The sequence below is a fragment of the Megalobrama amblycephala genome, linkage group LG11, assembly GCF_018812025.1.
Source record: "Megalobrama amblycephala isolate DHTTF-2021 linkage group LG11, ASM1881202v1, whole genome shotgun sequence".
Lineage (NCBI taxonomy): Eukaryota > Metazoa > Chordata > Actinopteri > Cypriniformes > Xenocyprididae > Megalobrama > Megalobrama amblycephala.
Window position 1 is genome coordinate 1,312,213 of NC_063054.1, and position 19,800 is coordinate 1,332,012.

The 19,800-nt window shown below is 37.6% G+C and overlaps 1 protein-coding gene and 1 long non-coding RNA gene across 2 annotated transcripts in view; one reads left to right on the forward strand and one right to left on the reverse strand.

Moving 5' to 3' along the window:
* LOC125278864 (NACHT, LRR and PYD domains-containing protein 3-like) overlaps nt 1-19,800 on the forward strand; it is a 98,362-nt gene that overhangs the window by 36,864 nt on the left and 41,698 nt on the right.
* LOC125278876 lies at nt 736-2,999 on the reverse strand. The gene is made up of 3 exons (XR_007187283.1): nt 2,941-2,999; nt 1,720-2,276; nt 736-1,633 (listed from the first exon to the last, which is right to left on the reverse strand). It is a non-coding gene; the product is annotated as an uncharacterized LOC125278876 (long non-coding RNA).

Here is a 19,800-nt window from a genome sequence, read left to right on the forward strand (position 1 = left end):
TGTGATTGATGAACTCCGTGAAAGCTGCTGAACTTGCTGCATCCATGGTGGGTCAGATCGTTCTGTCACGGGAAAAGAAGGCTGGATACAATTGCAAGTTAATATCTCTTTAATAGAGCTTCACGCCAGATGATGGTAGACAAACAATACACACAGTAGCAACACAGACAGCAGGAGAGTGGTAACACAGGGACTTCGATGAGCGGTGAATGTCCGTGGTGAATGGTGATCCGTGAAGAGAGTCTGTGTGTCCGTGTGGTGATCCGTGAATGTATTCCGGAACGAGTCATCCAATGAAACAGACGGGAACAGGGAACAGGAAACAGCGACGAGAAATCCAATCCAGGAACATACAACACGAGACAACAATGGAACAAACACCAGGACTCCAAACAACGATCTGACAAACATGAGACGAAAGACAAGGCGTTAAATAGGCAAGATGTAATGAGCCACAGCTGCCGCTGATCAGTAATCAGCGGCGACGCCCACACAGAACAATCAGGTGACACACCCAAAACCCTCACACAGACAACAGTATGAGACAGCAGATTAGTGAACCGTGACACCTAGGTGGTTTGCTGTTACTCTACTACTGGATTAAAATATATTTGTAAAGATGCCAGTGTACAGTTTGTTAGTAATTTAACACTGTAGGATCTACACTGTAGGAACATGTGTATGTAGTTTGAACAGTGTTTAGTAAAGATCAGCCTATTTTGAAGTGCAGTTTTTATCAGTCTGATTTGGTCAGTTTAATAAAAAGATTTGATAAGGAGCTCAAGATTTCTGCATTTCTTTATTGTAGCCTCTTGAAACATGTAAACAAGTATACATTAGACACTATAGTTGTAATCCTGTAACACAGAGAATATTAAATACAAAAAAAACCCAATTCTTTTAGTATTCTAATAACTTGTTTACATACAAAGAATGGGACAGAATTTAAAGAATTAAACTGCACAAAATGACACTCATAACAAATGATATTGCACCAAAACAGTATACCCTAATACAGTAACAAAATTTAGAATAAAATATATATCTTGCATTACTATGTAAAATGAGGTGGTGCATTGAATTTTTAAAGTAGAAATGCAAATTTGAATATTTTATTATTGTGCAACATTATTATGTATTAATATTGAGGTCAAAAGAAATGTATCTAAAAAAAAACTGTGCTACAGCCTATTTAGTATAAATCCTGAGTATTGGATATTTCTCTCTAATACACCAAACACAACAACTTGGTATGACCACTCTATGGCCCCCACCTAACGCACCATACTGCCAAACTACATACTGCCTGTATGCAGCATATCGAGACTCTTGATTATCTGTGCCTGGTTCAGCAGAGTCTTCCAAGGCAAGAATATCATTACGTGTGTCCCTGACCAACCTCAAAACTTCAAAGGTACCTGTCCTGCTTATACACCTCTCTGGTCGCTGGCCACAACATTTTCTTTCCATGTCTGTGGGCATCTCTCTGCAGTTGTTCCAGGTACACCAGTGTAGTGATGATGCTGAAGGAATGGTTGTTGCTTGTGTAGCACATTCTAAAACATTATTGCAGGATGCTGTATTAAAACCTCTTGAAGGATCTCTCCCCGTTGACTGAAGCCTAGGTCATTCACTGCAGACCAAAAAGGCAACAATATGATGTCAGACATATGGGGAAAATAATATTTTAAAGTGTATAATTAAAAAAAACAAACAAACCTGTATGTCTGTTAACCTCTGCTGTGACAGGTCTGCAGCTCTCCTTGCATCATCTTCTGAAACCAGGCCTCTGCCTCTCCATCTTCCTCTGCCTCTTTCACTGCCCACATCATTATCAGATATCTCTGTGTCAAAGCTTGTGTCCTGCAAAAGAAAAGAGTCTTGAATGGTGCATGATGATAATGAAACACATGTATGTGACTGAAATTAGATTATATTCCAGTTTTAAATATGCATCTGATTACAGATACGTGTGATTACACAAGAAACAGCTCTAAGGAACATTAATTTGTTGGTTTGACAATTAGAGATCAGACTGCACAGAAATGGAAATCTACAGGTAGCCCTAATACACATTAAATATAGTCACACAATGCAGATGTTGTTAACATTAGGGATGTCCAGATCCGATCACGTGATCGGAAATCGGGCCCGATCATGTGGTTTCAGACTCGATCGGAATCGGACGTTACCTCCCGATCAGGACTCGGATATATATGTATATATATTCTCATTATTTTTAACACATCTAGTGATGCGGTGGCACAGAGTTAGGCCTGTTTCTAGTGATGGGACAGTTGATACCGGGGCTCCGATGCTCCGACGCAGTTTTCAAAGCACTATTGTATCACACACTGTACCGATGCTTGTATCGAAATGACAATACCACGTGATTGATGACGTTTGAAGCTTCAAACGTCATGCAGTATCGGAAAATCGGGACAGCTGGTTTGAAAAATTTGGCGCTTCACCTGATACATAAAAGGAAAATGCATTTAATCATGTTTTATTGCTGGGGTCTCAGAGACCATGAACAGAATATAAGGGTTAAACTGCTCATCCCAAATGATCAATTATGATCACATCATTGTGTATTTTATATTATTGATCAATATGTGAATCCGTTGAATAGGCTACACATGACAGGAGTTGTGGTCTCATTGTCACAAATTAATTTAGATGAGATTAGTTTAGATCAGATAGAACTGTATTGATCCAAAACAAGAGTGATTCCGTGTGTCACGGACTTCTGAAGCTTTGTCTGGTCATGTGCTTTTTCAAATCTGCTCCCCATTTGTTAGATATGGTGGAGAAAACAAGTCTGACCACCAGATGTCGCTAATGTGCACTGTGTTAAAAGCTTCGAGTAATGAACCTTTTTTCGGCACAATTTGATGAAAGCCTCAAACGCTTCAGAAAGCCTCGGTTTCCCATCACTACCTGTTTCACACTGCAAGCGTAAGCGGCGCGTGAGTAGCGCATATTTTTTTCAGCGTGCATGTCAACCAACGGATGCATTCACACAGGCAGCAGGAGCAGCTCGTAAAGCGTCAGGCAGGAGCGTCGCGTAAGCAGCAGTGCCGCGATCGTCTCGGCACCGAGTCTATCCCTGTGTCTCAATCAGCTCCCTAGCTCCCTAGGTCGTGAATCAGTATATAATGAAAGTGAATGTGGCTGATACCCTGATCAGTGCTCTGACTACTGAACTAGGGAGCTGATTGAGACACACGCTGCGCTGCTGACGCGTAATTAAAGTGAAAGCACACTTTTGATGGACAAAATAAATATAATTTCACACAAAAAGTGTTCAAAATGCACACAATACGCATGTCTAATGTGTTTTAACAAGAATTTGAGTATGACAGAAAAGAAAATTAAGAATCAAAAATAATAATAGAAGATTTACCCATTTAAACTTTTTTTTATTATTCAGTTTGGGTTAAAGTATGGTGTATTATAAAAAACTAAAGTAAACTAGCCAGAAAATATGATATATATAAACATTATTTTAGTTATTACACAGACTGCAGCATACCCAAATCAAACCAAATATATTTGTTTTTATATTAGCCTTTTTTATATTTACTGTTGCACTAAAGTGAAGTGAAGTGAACAATTTATGTTATTTATTACTTGATTGTTCAAGCTACCTCACAGAAGTGATCTGTTTGTAATTAAATAAAAAATAAGGAACGTCCTGGAACGTTTTTTTTTTTCGCTCTTCTTTATTCTTTTTTTGATGTATTATAGAAGTATCGGATCGGGACTCGGTATCGGCAGATACTCAAAATTAAATGACTCGGACTCGGACTCGAGGGCAAAAAAACCTGATCGGGACATCCCTAGTTAACATTAACAATTTGTGAACAAAATATAACAATAATTTGCACGGTTTGATGTGGTATGAGCTAAGCGATCATTAGATTTAATCAGCGTGATTTATTGCAATGGTTTTTCTTTTTCTTGCATTAGTTGGTCAGAACTAAAGTGGAAGACATTACTTACTTGTTCTGATGACATTTTCCGGTGAAAATTCTTTCAAAAAGTAGAATCTGTGATTCCAAATGACAGCATCCACACATTTTCCTCAAAACATTAGATTCATCCGCGATGAGCCATGCCGAAGCACAACCCACGTAAAGATGATAATTGCAGTTTTGAACAGAGATGGCGACAAAGAGTAAAATCTATGGACTGCAGCTTTAAAAGTAAACACCTCTCTTAGCTGATATGTGATGGGAAAAGGGAGAAGAATGAGTTCAGATACAGGAGAATTTGAACTCGGGTTGGTCGTATCAAAAGCTCACATCACTCATCTTTCTCTCAACATTAATGATCCTGTTATATGACAGGTTTCTTTAGTAAATTTGTCTGGCTCAATAAGACACTGGTGGGCGGAGTCAGTGTAAATAGACACTCCATAAATATAATTACATTACACTGAATATGTTAATATTGGATACTGTTTTATAATACATTTTATAATTTAAGTTCTAGATATGATTGGTCAAATGATTGTTGTCAATTGTTGTTAAAGTTTTTGTCTGTATAAAACAATTGGTTCTTGTTTACAGAATTGGTTCATAATTGTTGAATCTAGAATAAAATATCTGATTTTACATTAATTCACGTTGGGCTGCAGAGTTTCTTTTTTAAGATCATTGTAGGAGCCAAAATGTGTTATTCTCATTATGACCATTGAGTGGCGCTGTGATTATTAGGAATTGTATATGTGTGTGTGTGTATATAAGCAGCCTGCATTTTGTGGGTAAGCAGGTGTTTGACCTGGAAGGGCAAACAGGTTTTTGACTGCTTTGATATGGTGTTAGGCACGCTTGTGCTTCAGTTGAATACGTGCACGATGGTAACAAAGGAAAAATAAAGCTAACTTATATGGAAGAAGAAGAATGGTCTCAGCGTCATTTATCAAGAAGGTAAACACGTCATCAACCAGAAAGTGAGTCAAACCAACTTCTCCGGAATCAAACAACTCAGTAGCTAAAGTATAAGACTTGGCTCCTACAATTTTAAGTCAAAAACCTTGCAATCATGTGGAACTTTGTGTGAAACTTCGGCACGTTTGGATATATCAAAGTAGAAGGAAGACGCGGTGTTAACGGGAGTTGCTGGATTAATGCCTGCGGCAAAGAGTGTTCCTGCCTGCTGTTTACCATCATTCTAAAGGACATCGCGATGCTGGATTCATAACTTTTAAAGTTGGCTACAGAACACCGTAACATCGGATCATCTAACGGCGCCCAACACACTGAGGTATGTGTAGCGCTACACTGTTTTATGGCCATTCAGTTGTGTGCACACGTAATTAATAATTGAAATGGTCTGATCGCCGACGCGAGCAGATGATAAACTTTGGTATTGACTGTTTGTTGCAACGAACTATTAAAACAGACTAATTCTTATGGAGGCATGCAAAGAAATATCAAATAAAACTGTGGGTTCTGATGTGTCAACTGTTAGTAAAACAAACAGTGTGGTTAGCAATGTGGAAGTGCAAACTGAAAAACGTGTGGTTAAGCTTTCATATAAAGCATTAGCTGATAAATTGGATAAGTTGCAAGCTGGCAGAAAAGCCAAATTGAATAAGGCAGATAATATAAGAAAATCTTTGCAGGAGTTTATTAAAAAGGGTGATATATTACAGGTACAAAGTGCACTTAAAGAGCTCATTAATGTATGTGATCATGCAAAAAACATTCATAAATCTGTATTGGGTTTATTGTCACCTGATGAAAGGGAAGAACATGAAACATGGTTTAATGCAAAAATGATGTTTAATGATGAGTGCATTGCTGATACAAACCAATGGGTCATGTCTAATGAAGGAAATGCGTTTGTAAGAGAATGTGATGTTATTGATGATGGTGTTGATCCCAATGACTGTGTGTCCAATATAGAAAGTAAACATTCACATAAAAGCAGCATGAGCAGTAGTAGACAAAGCACTACATCCTCTACAAGGATAAAAGCAGAAGCAGACAAAGCTGCACTTGTTGCTCGTGTGGCAGCTTTAAAGGTTAGGCGGTTCTTGAGGAGCAGGAGCAGCAAATAAGGAGGAAAAGGGAGCAGCTCGATTTGGAGGCTGAATTGGCTGCATCCACTGCTAAACTGGCTGTTTTAGAGGCTTTTGAACAAAAGAGCGTTTCTCAAGGATCTGCCAGTGTCATGAATTCTCACTTGGAAAAGGAAAGAAGTAAAAGGAAGTCTGGCAAAGGATTAAACCCTATGGCAACTGAATACAATCCAGGAACAGTGAAAACGGTTCAACAAAGTGTCTGTTCATTACCACCTGGCAAAGTAATTGATGTGCGACCTAAAACAAGTGAGAGTCGAATTAACACTGTTACAAGCCAACAGTATGCTTTTAATCAACAACAACAAACAACAGTTGCACAGGGAACATCACCGCATACAACCTCCCAATCAAAGAACAAAAATGATGTCGTCGTTGATCAGAGTATACCTGATGGTATACTTAACATCATGCATAAGCAAAATGAGATTTCAAATGCCTTACTTCAACAACAGCGTTCAATGTCATTGCCACCAAGAGATATTCCCACATTTGATGGAGATTCACTTCAATACAGAACTTTTATAAAGGCTTTTGAACAAGGTGTGGAAGAAAAGGCCAGTAAAGCAGATTGTTTGTACTATTTAGTGCAATTTACTCGTGGACAGCCACAAGATTTGGTGCGTAGCTGTCAACACATGGCTCCGGATCGTGGTTACACAGTAGCAAAGAACCTTTTACAAGAACACTTTGGCAACGAGTATAAAATTGCTACTGCTTATATTGAAAAGGCTCTGGCTTGGAAATCTGTGAAGTCTGAAAATGTGAAATCACTGCAAGCTTATGCTTTGTTCTTACGTGGCTGTTGTAATGCAATGGAGGAGCTTCAGTATATGCAAGAAATGGATATGCCTACAAACATGCGAAGTATTATTTCCAAATTGCCATTTAAGCTGAGGGATCAGTGGAGAATAACTGCTTATGACATAATGGAAACATGTAACTGTAGAGCTTGTTTTATTGATTTGGTCACTGTGGCGACCAGGGCGGGCGAGAGCCGTGAGGGAACGGCGCGAGGGAACTTGAATCCCTCACGGAGGAGCTCCAGGAGCATAAAAGGAGGAGCGACTACAGTGAAGGACGAGAGAGGACCAGGCCTGGACTTTATTTTATGTTTTATTATGTTTGTGTGGCCGGCAGACGTCCGCGAGGGTCTGCCGGCATTACTTTCGTTTTGTTCTTTGTTTATTTTGAGATTAAACTTTTGTTGAACGTTCGCCGGTTCCTGTCGTGTTACATTGGTGCCGAAACCCGGGAGGAAGGAGGGACATGCTGTCGGAGAGCCCTCGCTGCTGAGGGGGATCGCGGTGCTGCGGAGTTCGGGCAGCGCGGGAGTGTGAAGACCGCGAGAGGCTGCCCGAGGCGGTGGTGCTGGAGCCTAGTGACAGGTGGGACGGAGAGCTCGAGGCCGTGCCCCTGGGATGAGGCCTATAATTAATATTAATTAATTTTAATATTAATTGGTCTGATAAAAGCTGTAAACAAAAATTAAAAGCATCCTTTACAAAACTTAATTATCAACAAATGATTGTAGGACCTACAAGGATAACTCGACAGACTAGGACCCTTATTGATCTTACATTTACTAATAAGCCTGAACGTATAACACAGACTTATAATCTTATTACAGGACTTTTGGACCATAACATGATCCTAACTGTTAGGAAATTAACTAGAAAACGTTTGCAGTATTTTGGTAAACCTGATAGTGAAAAAATAAAAAACATTATCCCAAAATCTAAAATTGTACAATTTGAAAGGGAATTTTATAACATAAACTGGGAACAGATTACAGCTCTAGAGGATGTAGAGGAGTGCTGTAATGCCATGACAACAGCTATTACAAGATTAACACAAAAATTTACAAAGCAAATAAAATCTAGACAAAAAAAATTAACTGTACCTTGGATTAATAATGAAATACATAAACTTATGAAAAAGCGAGATTTGGCCTTAAAAATATCATTACGTTCAAAACTTAATATTGATCTTTTGAATTATAAAAGTCTAAGAAATAAAGTTTTACTTGAGCTGCGTAAAGCAAAAGCTACATACTATACACAACTAATTGATAATGCTAAAGGAAACAGTAATTTACTTTGGAAGCATTTAAATAATATGACTAACAAATCTAATAAACATAAAAGGATTACAGAACTTAGCATCAATGGTGATATCATAACTAATAGTGCTGTTATGGCAAATGAGTTTAACTCATACTTTTTACAATCAGTTGAAGAATTGACACAAAGTTTTCAACCTGTAGATAGTCAAATCTCTTCTGCGAGAGTTGTTTCAACAGATTGTTTTCATATTTAAGAGATTCAAGAAATAAAAGTTATTGATATAATTAATAAACTTTCGAATTCTAAATCTAATGATATTTATAATATGAATAGTTGTTTTCTTAAAAAATATAGAGATGTTCTTGTCAAACCATTGACACATCTTGTTAATCTATCTATAAGAACCTGTACATTCCCTAGTGCTTGGAAAAAAGCAGTAATCATCCCAGTATTCAAAACAGGAAGTCAGGACTCTATGTGTAATTATCGTCCTATATCAATTTTATCTAAAGTTATCGAAAAAGTTGTAGCAGCACAATTGATTGACTATCTAGAATCCAGACAGCTCCTCCACCCACAGCAGTTTGGATTCAGACCAGGGTATTCAACTGAAATGGCAAACTGTTGTTTAATTGAAAATGTTAAAAAGTCCCTGGATAAGGGCATGGTGGTGGGTGCTGTCTTTATTGACCATAAAAAGGCCTTTGATACGGTCAATCATAGCTTACTTTTATCTAAAATGTTAGGTTTTAATTTTTCTGCTGAGGCAGTTACGTGGTTTACTTCTTATCTTCAGTCTAGAGCACAGGGTGTTAAAATAAATCATGATATATCTGCCTTTTCAAATATTAAAATGGGTATTCCACAAGGCTCTATACTAGGACCTTTGCTGTTCAGTCTCTTTATAAATGATTTACCTCTGCACTGCTCAGGGGCCAGTTGTCAGCTTTATGCGGATGATGCAGTTCTTTACATCTCTGCTAAGTTGCCTGAACAGGCTGCAGAGGCATTGTCTGTATGTATGTCTCATATTCAACAGTGGCTTAGTCAAAATCAGCTAGTCTTAAATTTGTCAAAAACAGTTTCTATGTGTTTTTCTATTAGGAAACATGATTTAAAAGGAAATTTTAATATTAATTTACAAAATGGAAAAATTCACTGTGTTACAGAATTTAAATATCTTGGATTGGTTTTAGATTCTCAACTTAAATTTGATAAACACATAAAGAAAATTTCAAAAACAATACAAAATAACCTTAATTGTTTTAAATTAATTAGAAATTACATTCCAAACCAGGCAGCCCTGTTGTACATGCATGCTATGGTATTTTCTCATATTTCATATTGCGTGACAGCATGGGCACAGGCTGCTCCTACTGTAATTAAAACTATTGGTTCATTGTACAATCGTGCAATAAAAATTATGGACAAAAAACCAATTCGATATCATCATTGTACTATTCTTAAGAAATATAATTTAATGAGTTTTGATGGATTTATTAATTTTAGTTTTTGTAAATTATTGTATAAATGTATCAATTATTTATCGCCTGAGCCGTTAAGTAAATTTGTGGAGAGACAGAACAGCAGTAGAGTTACGAGAAGTAATACAAACCATGATTGTAAAATTCCATACTGCAGGACTAGTTTTGGTCAGACAGCTTTTTCTGTTAGAAGCGTTAAGCTCTGGAATTTATTGCCACCTGACATTAAAACTATTCCTGATTTTAAAATGTTTTCTTCCAGGCTTATGACTTGGTTAAAGATAAATCAGATTTGTACTCACCTTTAATATTGTGAATATATTGTGTATGTTTGGAAGTTATAGAGTATTTTTATTTGAGTTTTATTAATGTATGAACTGGTTTTTAGATATTATGTTGTATTTATTGTTTCTGATTGTTAAAGGCCCTTCTAGGGACAAGTGTTGCAAATTAGCCTTTGGCTATACACACTGTGATACAGACATCAGATTGTTTTGTTATAATGATCTATGTTGGTGGTATCTGTCCCTATCAAATAAACTATTAAATAAATAAATAAATAAGTGAAGGACGAGAGAGGACCAGGTCTGGACTTTATTTTATGTTTTATTATGTTTGTGTGGCCGGCAGACGTCCGCGAGGGTCTGCCGGCATTACTTTCGTTTTGTTCTTTGTTTATTTTGAGATTAAACTTTTGTTGAACGTTCGCCGGTTCCCGCCTCCTTCTTCCCACATTTACTAACCGTGTTACAGTCACATTCATAGAACATTATGTTCGAATTCTTTCTGACCCTTTGTTCGGCGATATTCAGGAGTCATCATTTGGTGTCACTGGAACGAAAACATTGACCAGATTTAAACAACAGCCTAAAGAAAGAATGAAGGGAAATAACTTTGCTATTACAGTGGCAACCATGGACTCAGTGTTAGGATCTGGGAGTTTAAAATCAGACTCTGGGAATGCTGATAAGGATAATTGCCTATGCTGTTCTAACAATCACTCATTGGAGGAGTGTGATCAGTTCAGTTCAAAGAAGCATAAGGATAAGATAGACTTTCTTAGGGTAAAAGGAGTTTGCTTTGCATGCTTATATACTGGACACATGAGCAAGGATTGTAAAGGGTGCCTGAATTGCAAAGTTTGTCATCAAGCTCACCCTACAGTGCTTCATATTAAAAGGCAATCAGCAGCTATGAAACAGTTTTCATCAGATAAGTTCGATTCTTCCAAAATATGTGGCCATACAGGAGTCGGTAAGGACCAATGTGCATTGTCTATTCTCCCAGTACAAGTTAAATCCACCAAAGGAAACAAGGTTATAAAAACTTATGCATTCTTGGATCCGGGTAGTTCAGCTACATTCTGCTCAGAACAGCTCATGCAGAAACTGAATATTTCGGGTAAACAGGTCACATTTCTGCTAAGTACAATGGGGCAACAAGCTATAGTTCCAGCTTACTCCTTGACTGGGTTGGAAGTATCCAGTGTGGATGGCAATAATTTCTATCAACTTCCTGAGGTTCTCACACAGCAGAAAATGCCAGTAAGTACTGACAACTTGATAACATCTGAAGATTTGGCAAAGTTCCCATACCTATCAAAGGTGCGCATTCCAAACATAAAAGCAATTGCAATTGCTAATTGGTATCAATGCTCCCAAGATATTGGAACCTTGGGAGATAGTCAACAGCTGTGGGACTGGCCCATATGCTGTTAGGACAGTTTTGGGATGGGTTGTTAATGGTCCACTGAATGGAAACAGTGGTGCATCAGGTATGTAGATTCCTACTGCTACAGTGAATAAGATTGCTGTGCGCAGATTGGAGGAAATGTTAATCAGTCAGTACAATCATGACTTTAATGAAAGCAATGTGAAGAAAGAAATGTCCAGGGAGGACATCAGGTTTATGGAAATTATGGAGCAATCAGCAATTCTTCAAGATGGGAAATATTGTTTAAAATTGCCCTTTAAGACCCAAGAAGTCTATTTGCCTAACAACTTTGCTGTTGCAAAGCAACGGGTCCTTGGCTTGAAGAAAAGGTTTCTTAATAACCATGAGTTTCATCAAGAATATACAGGATACATGAATGATGTCATCAGCAAGGGTTACGCAGAACAGATACCTCAAGAACAGCTGCACTGTGAAAATGGGAAAACATGGTACATCCCTCATCATGGTGTCCATCATCCAAGAAAGGGATCTATTCGTGTAGTGTTTGATTGTGGATCTACATTTCAAGGAACATCTTTGAACAATAAACTTCTACAGGGTCCTAATCTTACCAGCTCTTTGCTTGGAGTTCTCACCCGCTTCAGACAAGAACCTGTAGCTTTTATGGGTGACATTCAGGCTATGTTCCATCAAGTAAAGGTGGCTGAAGAAGATAGAAATTTTCTTCGCTTTCTTTGGTGGCCAGATGGAAACATTTTTGAGAGACTTGAGGAATATAAGATGACTGTGCATTTATTTGGAGCTGTTTCCTCTCCAAGCTGTGCAAGTTATGCACTGAGGAAAACTGCGGACGATAATCAGTCTGAATTTCCAGCTCATGTGATTCAATCTGTCAAGCAAAACTTCTATGTGGATGACTGCTTGAAAAGCTCTGCTACAGAAAAGGAAGCTATAAAGACAATGGAGGCTCTCATTGCTTTGTGTCAGAAAGGGGGATTCATTCTGGAAAAATGGATCAGTAATAGTCGTGCAGTTTTGCAGACTGTTCCAGTGGATCAAAGAGCTAAAGATTTGAAAGAGTTAGATTTAGACAGAGATCAACTTCCACTTCAAAGAGCATTGGGCCTACAATGGTGTGTAGAAATTGACTCTTTCAAATTCAAGTTGGAGGTAAAACGGCAGTCTTTTACCAGACGCGGTATGCTTTCAATCACCAGCTCTGTGTATGATCCTCTGGGGTTCCTGGCGCCAGTTATGTTGTCTGCCAAGATGATGCAACAAGAACTCTGCAGGAGAGGTTGTGGATGGGATGATGCCATACCACAGGACATATTATGCCAGTGGAAGAGATGGTTGGAGGATTTGGAGTCGCTAGCTGCATTCTCTGTGGACAGGTGTATCAAGCCTAGGGTTTTTGGAGAGCTTAAGTATGCTCAATTACATAATCTTGCTGATGCCAGTACAAATGGATATGGCACAGTAACATACATCAGAATGTTAAATTCTGAGAATCGCATTCATATTGCTTTTTTGCTTGGTAAAGCCAGAGTTACACCTTTGAAGGTTATAACTATTCCTCGTTTGGAGTTGACAGCAGCAGTTCTTGCTACCAAGGTAGATGCAATGCTGAAAGAAGAACTGAATATTAAGTTGGAAGATTCAGTCTTCTGGACTGACAATACAGCGGTACTGAAGTACCTTAACAACACAGACAAGCGTTTCCATACATTTGTAGCTAATAGGATTGCAACCATTAGAGAAACAGTCGAACCCTCACAATGGAGACATGTCTGTTCTAAGGACAATCCTGCAGATGATGCTTCAAGAGGGATGAAGGTTGGAACTTTTCTAAAGAACAACAGGTGGCTTGGCGGTCCAGCCTTCTTGTGGTTGCAAGAGGAGTATTGGCCTATGGACATGTTGAATGTCTCAATTGATTCTGATGACCTAGAGGTCAAACAAGAAACCACAGTAAATGTTATTAGTGTGAATGAAATGTCTAACCCTACTGACCAGCTAATTACTTACTTTTCTGGGTGGAGGAGGCTTAAAGTAGCAGTGGCATGGTTCCTCAAGTTGAAAAGAATCTTGTTGGAAAGGATTTGCTTGAAAAAAGGAGCAAAAGACTATAAATGACGGACTTCCAATGAACAAGCAGGATTGCAGTGTACTGTCTTAGTGCTCAAGACTTGTAGCAACAACTAAATGTTCTGTGTTGACACTGGATGATCTATTGGGAGCTGAGGAAGCCATTGTTCATTATTGCCAGCAACAGAAATTCAGTGAAGAAATTTCGTCTCTTTTATCTGGGAAAGTGCCAGTGAAACGACAAAGTTCTATCTATCGGTTAGATCCTTTTCTGGAGAATGGATTATTAAGAGTTGGAGGAAGATTGAGTAAAGCAGCAATGCCTGAAGAAGTCAAGCATCCACTTTTACTTGGTAATGATCAGCATATTTCCATGCTTATTTTGAAACATGTACATGAAAGTCTGGGTCATGGTGGACGAAATCATACGGTATCAACAGTTCGGAGGAAATTCTGGATTACAAACTCCCATGCATTGGTAAGAAAAATCATTTCTGGATGTGGGTTTTGTAGACGCCATAATAGAAGAGCAGTTGAACAAAAAATGGCAGATCTTCCAAAGGAGAGAATTCTTCCTGACTTATCACCATTTACCAACACTGGAGTGGATTACTTCGGACCAGTGGAAGTAAAGAACAGAAGAGTAACCTGCAAAAGGTATGGAGTAATATTCACGTGTATGGCAAGTAGGGCAATTCACCTCGAAGTTGCAAGTTCACTAGAAACGGATGCATGTATTAATGCATTACGACGTTTCATTAGCAGAAGAGGACAAGTGAAACATTTAAGATCAGATAATGGAACTAACTTTGTTGGAGCACAAAGAGAACTGAAGGAAGCTTTGGCTAGTGTAAATCATGACAAGATTCAAGGAGTATTGTCACAAGTTGGAATTCGTTGGAGCTTTAATCCCCCAGCAGGTTCACACCATGGAGGTGTATGGGAGAGGATGATACGCTCTGTAAAAAAGGTTCTCTGCTCTGTTCTACATCAACAAAGGTTAGATGACGATGGACTTCATACAGTGCTTTGTGAAGTAGAATCCATTTTGAATGATCGACCAATTACCAAGTTATCAGACGATCCTAATGATTTGGAACCTCTCACGCCAAATCATCTTCTTCTTTTGAAAGGGAAACCAGCTTTACCCCCTGGTTTGTTTGAAGCTCATGATCAATATTCAAGAAGACGTTGGAGACAGGTACAATATCTGTCAGATTTATTCTGGAAAAGGTGGATACGGGAATACCTACCTTTACTCCAGGAAAGACAAAAATGGAATCAGAAGAAGAGGAGTTTGAGTGCTGGTGACATTGGCTGCGTTCCACTCCAGTTTTAGACACGCATTTGCGAACTTCCCTACACACTTCCCCTCGGGGGAATCCCTGCCGCCATTTTGAAGTGCGTTCCACTTCGTGAAGTGGACGAGGGAAGTTTACATGGACAGACCCTCGCTCCCTCAATTTTAACCGAGGGAGCGAGTCTACTTCACATGTACACTTCAGGCAGCTCCATAACCCACAATGCAACACGATTATGACGTCACCGCATATCGCGTTTAATTTACCCTACCACAAACAATTATATGATATATTAATTATTTTTTTAAAACATTTAAAACACACATATATACATATAGAATGCTGTATTAAACAAATTTGTAAGGGGAAAAAATAAATAATAAATCAGCTCCATTGCGGATTCCAAGTGATCAAGGGCTTAGGACGTTCCAGTTCAGCCCATTGCAAAGGTTCCGCCAGAAGTGGGCACTCGTGCAACGTAAGCAATGACGTACATCCGAGTCAACGAGACCGAGGGAAGTTAGCGAGGGAAGGGCATTTAAAAACCGAACTGGAACGCAGCCCAAGTTGTAGTTATGGACTCATCAGCTCTTCGTGGTTCCTGGGCTCTTGGCAAGGTTATAGAGGTTTTCCCTGACAAAAAATGGTCTGGTGCGTTCTGTGAGGTTGCAGACAAAAAGTAGTATTATTGACAGACCAATAACAAAGCTTTGTCTGTTATATGAAGTCTAACTAATATAAGGTTTTTCAACTGAATATGTGGTCATATTTTTGGCTCCTTATTTTTTTGTTTGAATTGTTATGATTATTCACCATTAACAATTAGGAGTCGGTGTGTAGGAGCCAAAATGTGTTATTCTCATTATGACCATTGAGTGGCGCTGTGATTATTAGGAATTGTATATATGTGTGTGTGTGTGTGTGTGTGTGTGTGTGTGTGTGTGTGTGTAAGCAGCCTGCATTTTGTGGGTAAGCAGGTGTTTGACCCGGAAGGGCAAACAGGTTTTTGACTGCTTTGATATGGTGTTAGGCATGCTTATGCTTCAGTTGAATATGTGCACGATGGTAACAAAGGAAAAATAAAGCTAACTTATATGGAAGAAGAAGAATGGTCTCAGTGTCATTTATCAAGAAGGTAAACACGTCATCAACCAGAAAGTGAGTCAAACCAGCTTCTCCGGAATCAAACAACTCAGTAGCTAAAGTATAAGACTTGGCTCCTACAATCATATTCGTTTAGCTGAAGGTGCTTTGGATATATGAGTGTAAATACTATACTGATGCATGAATCTCTTCACATACAGACACAAGTCAGGCTTTGTTTTGTAGATAATGTCAGTGTAACGTGTGCTGTGTGGCTTTAGTTTTATAAACTGAAGTTCAACATTAGTTGATTAGTTAGTGATAATGTTGACATTTGACAGCATTAAAAATGTAATTGACAGTGATTACAGCATTGTAATATTTGTGTTCTGAGTTGTGATTTTGTTCTTTTTTTTTTGTCTTTTTTTTTTCTGCAAAGATGATTTTGAGTCGTATAGATTGTCCAACAGCGATTAGTGTCGTTGACTAGTTTATTCTAGATGTTTTCTTGTGTTATTTATTAACAGCTGAACACATTAACACAGGCGTCTTTAGTCGTGGCATAACAGTAATGACACAGTGTTGTATTTTACATACACTAGGAGTGTCCATAGATTAAAATAAGATCCAGTAACTAAAAAGATCAAATACGTTTCAGTCATTTGTTATTAACTGGATAAGTATTAAAGGATTAGTTCACTTTGAAATTAAAATTTCCTGATAATTTACTCACCCCCATGTCATCCAAGATGTTCATGTCTTTCTTTCTTCAGTGGAAAAGAAATGAAGGTTTTTGATGAAAACATTCCAGGATTTTTCTCCATATAGTGGACTTCACTGGAGCCCAAACGGTTGAAGGTCAAAATTACAGTTTCATTGCAGCTTCAAAGGGCTTTAAATAAAATTTTTAAAAATTATATAAGTTTTAACCATAAATGCTCATCTTGAACTAGCTCTCTTCTTCTTCTTCTCTATTAGAATTCCAGCAGTGTAGACACTGCTAAGTGTATTACTGCCCTCCACAGGTCAAAGTTTGAACTAATTATACAATATGCTAGTGCAAGTACATAACATGACAATTTAGTTCAAACTTTGACCTGAGGAGGGCAGTAATACACTTAGCAGTGTCTAGACTGCTGGAATTCTAATAGAGAAGAAGAAAAGAGCTAGTTCAAGATGAGCATTTATGGTTAAAACATATAAAATTAAAAAAAATAATTTAGAAAATGAGCGATGGTTTCCCTAGATAAGTCTCTTTATTCCTCGTCTGGTATCGTTTAAAGCTCTTTGAAGCTGCACTGAAACTGTAATTTTGACCTTCAACCATTTGGGCTACATTGAAGTCCACTATATGGAGAAAAATCCTGGAATGTTTTCCTCAAAAACCTTAATTTCTTTTCAACTGAAGAAAGAAAGACATGAACATCTTGGGTAACATGGGGGTGAGTAAATTATCAGGAAATTTTAATTTGAAAGTGAACTAAACCATTAGGGATGAGGTCGGATTAAAAGTGCCCTAGAACGCTTTTTCACAAGATGTAATATAAGTCTAAGGTGTCCCCTGAATGTATCTGTGCTCAAAATACCCCATAGATTTTTTTTATTTATTTTTTTTAACTTCCTATTTTGGAGCATCATTATAAACATTCAGTGTGCGTCCCCTTTGAATGCTCGTGCTCCCCGCCCCAATCTCGCGACTCTATAAATACATTGCATAAACAAAGTTCACACAGCTAATATAACCCTCAAAATGGATCTTGACAAAGTGTGCGTCATGCAGCATATCAGATATAGTAAGTATGGTATTTATTTGGATGTTTACATTTGATTCTGAATGAGTTTGATAGTGCTCCGTGGCTAAAGCTAACATTACACTCTGTTGGAGAGATTTATAAAGAATGAAGTTGTGTTTATGAATTATACAGACTGCAAGTGTTTAAAAATAACGACGGCTCTTGTCTCTGTGAATACAGTAAGAAACAATGGTAACTTTAGCCACATTTAACAGTACATTAGCAAAATGCTAACGAAACATTTAGAAAGACAGTTTACAAATATCACTAAAAATATCATGATATCATGGATCATGTCAGTTATTATTGCTCCATCTGCCATTTTTCGCTGTTGTTCTTGCTTGCTTACCTAGTCTGATGATTCAGCTGTGCACAGATCCAGACGTTAATACTGGCTTGTCTAATGCCTTGAACATGGACTGGCATATGCAAATATTGGGTGGCGTACATATTAATGATCCCGACTGTTACGTAATGTTATGTTGAGATTCGCCTGTTCTTCAGAGGTCTTTTAAACAAATGAGTTTTACATAAGAAGGAGGAAACAATGGAGTTTGAGACTCACTGTACTCCATGTACTGAACTCTTGTTATTCAACTATGCCAAGGTAAATTCAATTTTCAATTTTATGGCACCTTTAAAACAATACTGTTTACTCTAAATATTTTTTTTGTTTGTTTCAATAGCCTTTTGTCATAAACATTTAAAGAATTATGCTTATTTTGATGTGTTGTCTAACTAATACACTAAAGCACATGTGAAGTACTTGATTTATGTTAACTGTAGGGTGTTATTTAATATATTTTTTAAAAATGTTCAAAGACATACTTAAGTGGGTCAAGACACTATTTGGTTAAGTTAAATGCATTTGATATAAATTTAAACAACACATGTCTGTGCAAAATAAAGTGTGATGAAAATGCAGTGATGAGAATTAATTGCAAAAGCTTTAGAAAGAATTGAGCTCAGTTTTTTGTTCACTTGGGCTAAAGAAATGTTATTGTGTTCATGTTATTTGATTTCTCCAGCAACGTGAAAAAAGACAAGAATCCTACATGTAGTTAAAGCACAGAAAGGTTTCATACATTTATTCATTTGGCAGACGCTTTTTGAGGTGACTTAAAATCACTAAACATTCAGATGTTAATACGAGTTAATAACAAAGACAGACACACACACACACACACACACACACACACACACACACACACACACACAGGAAAACACCCAATTAAATGCAATATAGATAAACACTCAAACACTCAAAAGACATCAGATTTATTGTAATACATTATTTAAATTAATTGCAAAAGCTTTATTTTTGAAAGAAGTTAAGAACTTTATTAATCCCACAAGGGGCAATTCTATTAGGGTAGTAGCATCGTATAGCAGACACAAAGTATTACATAGACAGTACAAAAAATAAGTAAATAAAGAAGTAAAAACATAACCCAACATGCTACATAAATAAATTCATATAAAAAAATAAATGAAATTGCAGAGACGAATAGCCTCTAGAACAAAAGTAAATTTATATCTATTATGAACATTTAATGCTTCTAAATCTTCTTCCAGAGGGCAGTACTTCAAAATAAACCTTCAAGGGATGAGAGTCGTCTCCCGTGATACTCCGAGTTTTCTTTAACATTTGTTGCTCATGGGATTCTGCTAGACTACGCAACGGCACACCAATAATTTTTGAGTAGGTCCTAACTAATGTCTGTAGACAATTCCTGTTCTTAAGAGAGAGTGATGAGTACCAACAAAGATATAAAAAGTTCTCAGTGTGTTTTTTTTTTGTACACAGAAAGTGTTCAGTTTCCTAAGAACATACATTCTTTGATTCACTTTCTTAATAATGGCATCTGTGTTCTTCTTACAACTTCCTAACTTTGGTCTAGGGTTGAAAGGGGTAACATTGAGATTGTGACCATTGCACGTGCGAGTGGTGGTAGCAAAAGACAAGACGCTACGAGAACTGCCAACAAACGGAGTTTATTTTACAATCATAGAAAAAAGAAAGAGGCGTGAGATAAGGATAATAATACAATAATGAAATACTAACAAAGTAACAACAACAACAACAAAAAACAAAGACAATATTTACATGAGAAAGAAACGAAAGTAATAAACCGGGGAAAAGGACAAAAGAGAGTCACCAAAGAAAAGAAAAGAACAAAAACAAAACCCAAACTAACTCAAATTCAAAACTAACCTAAC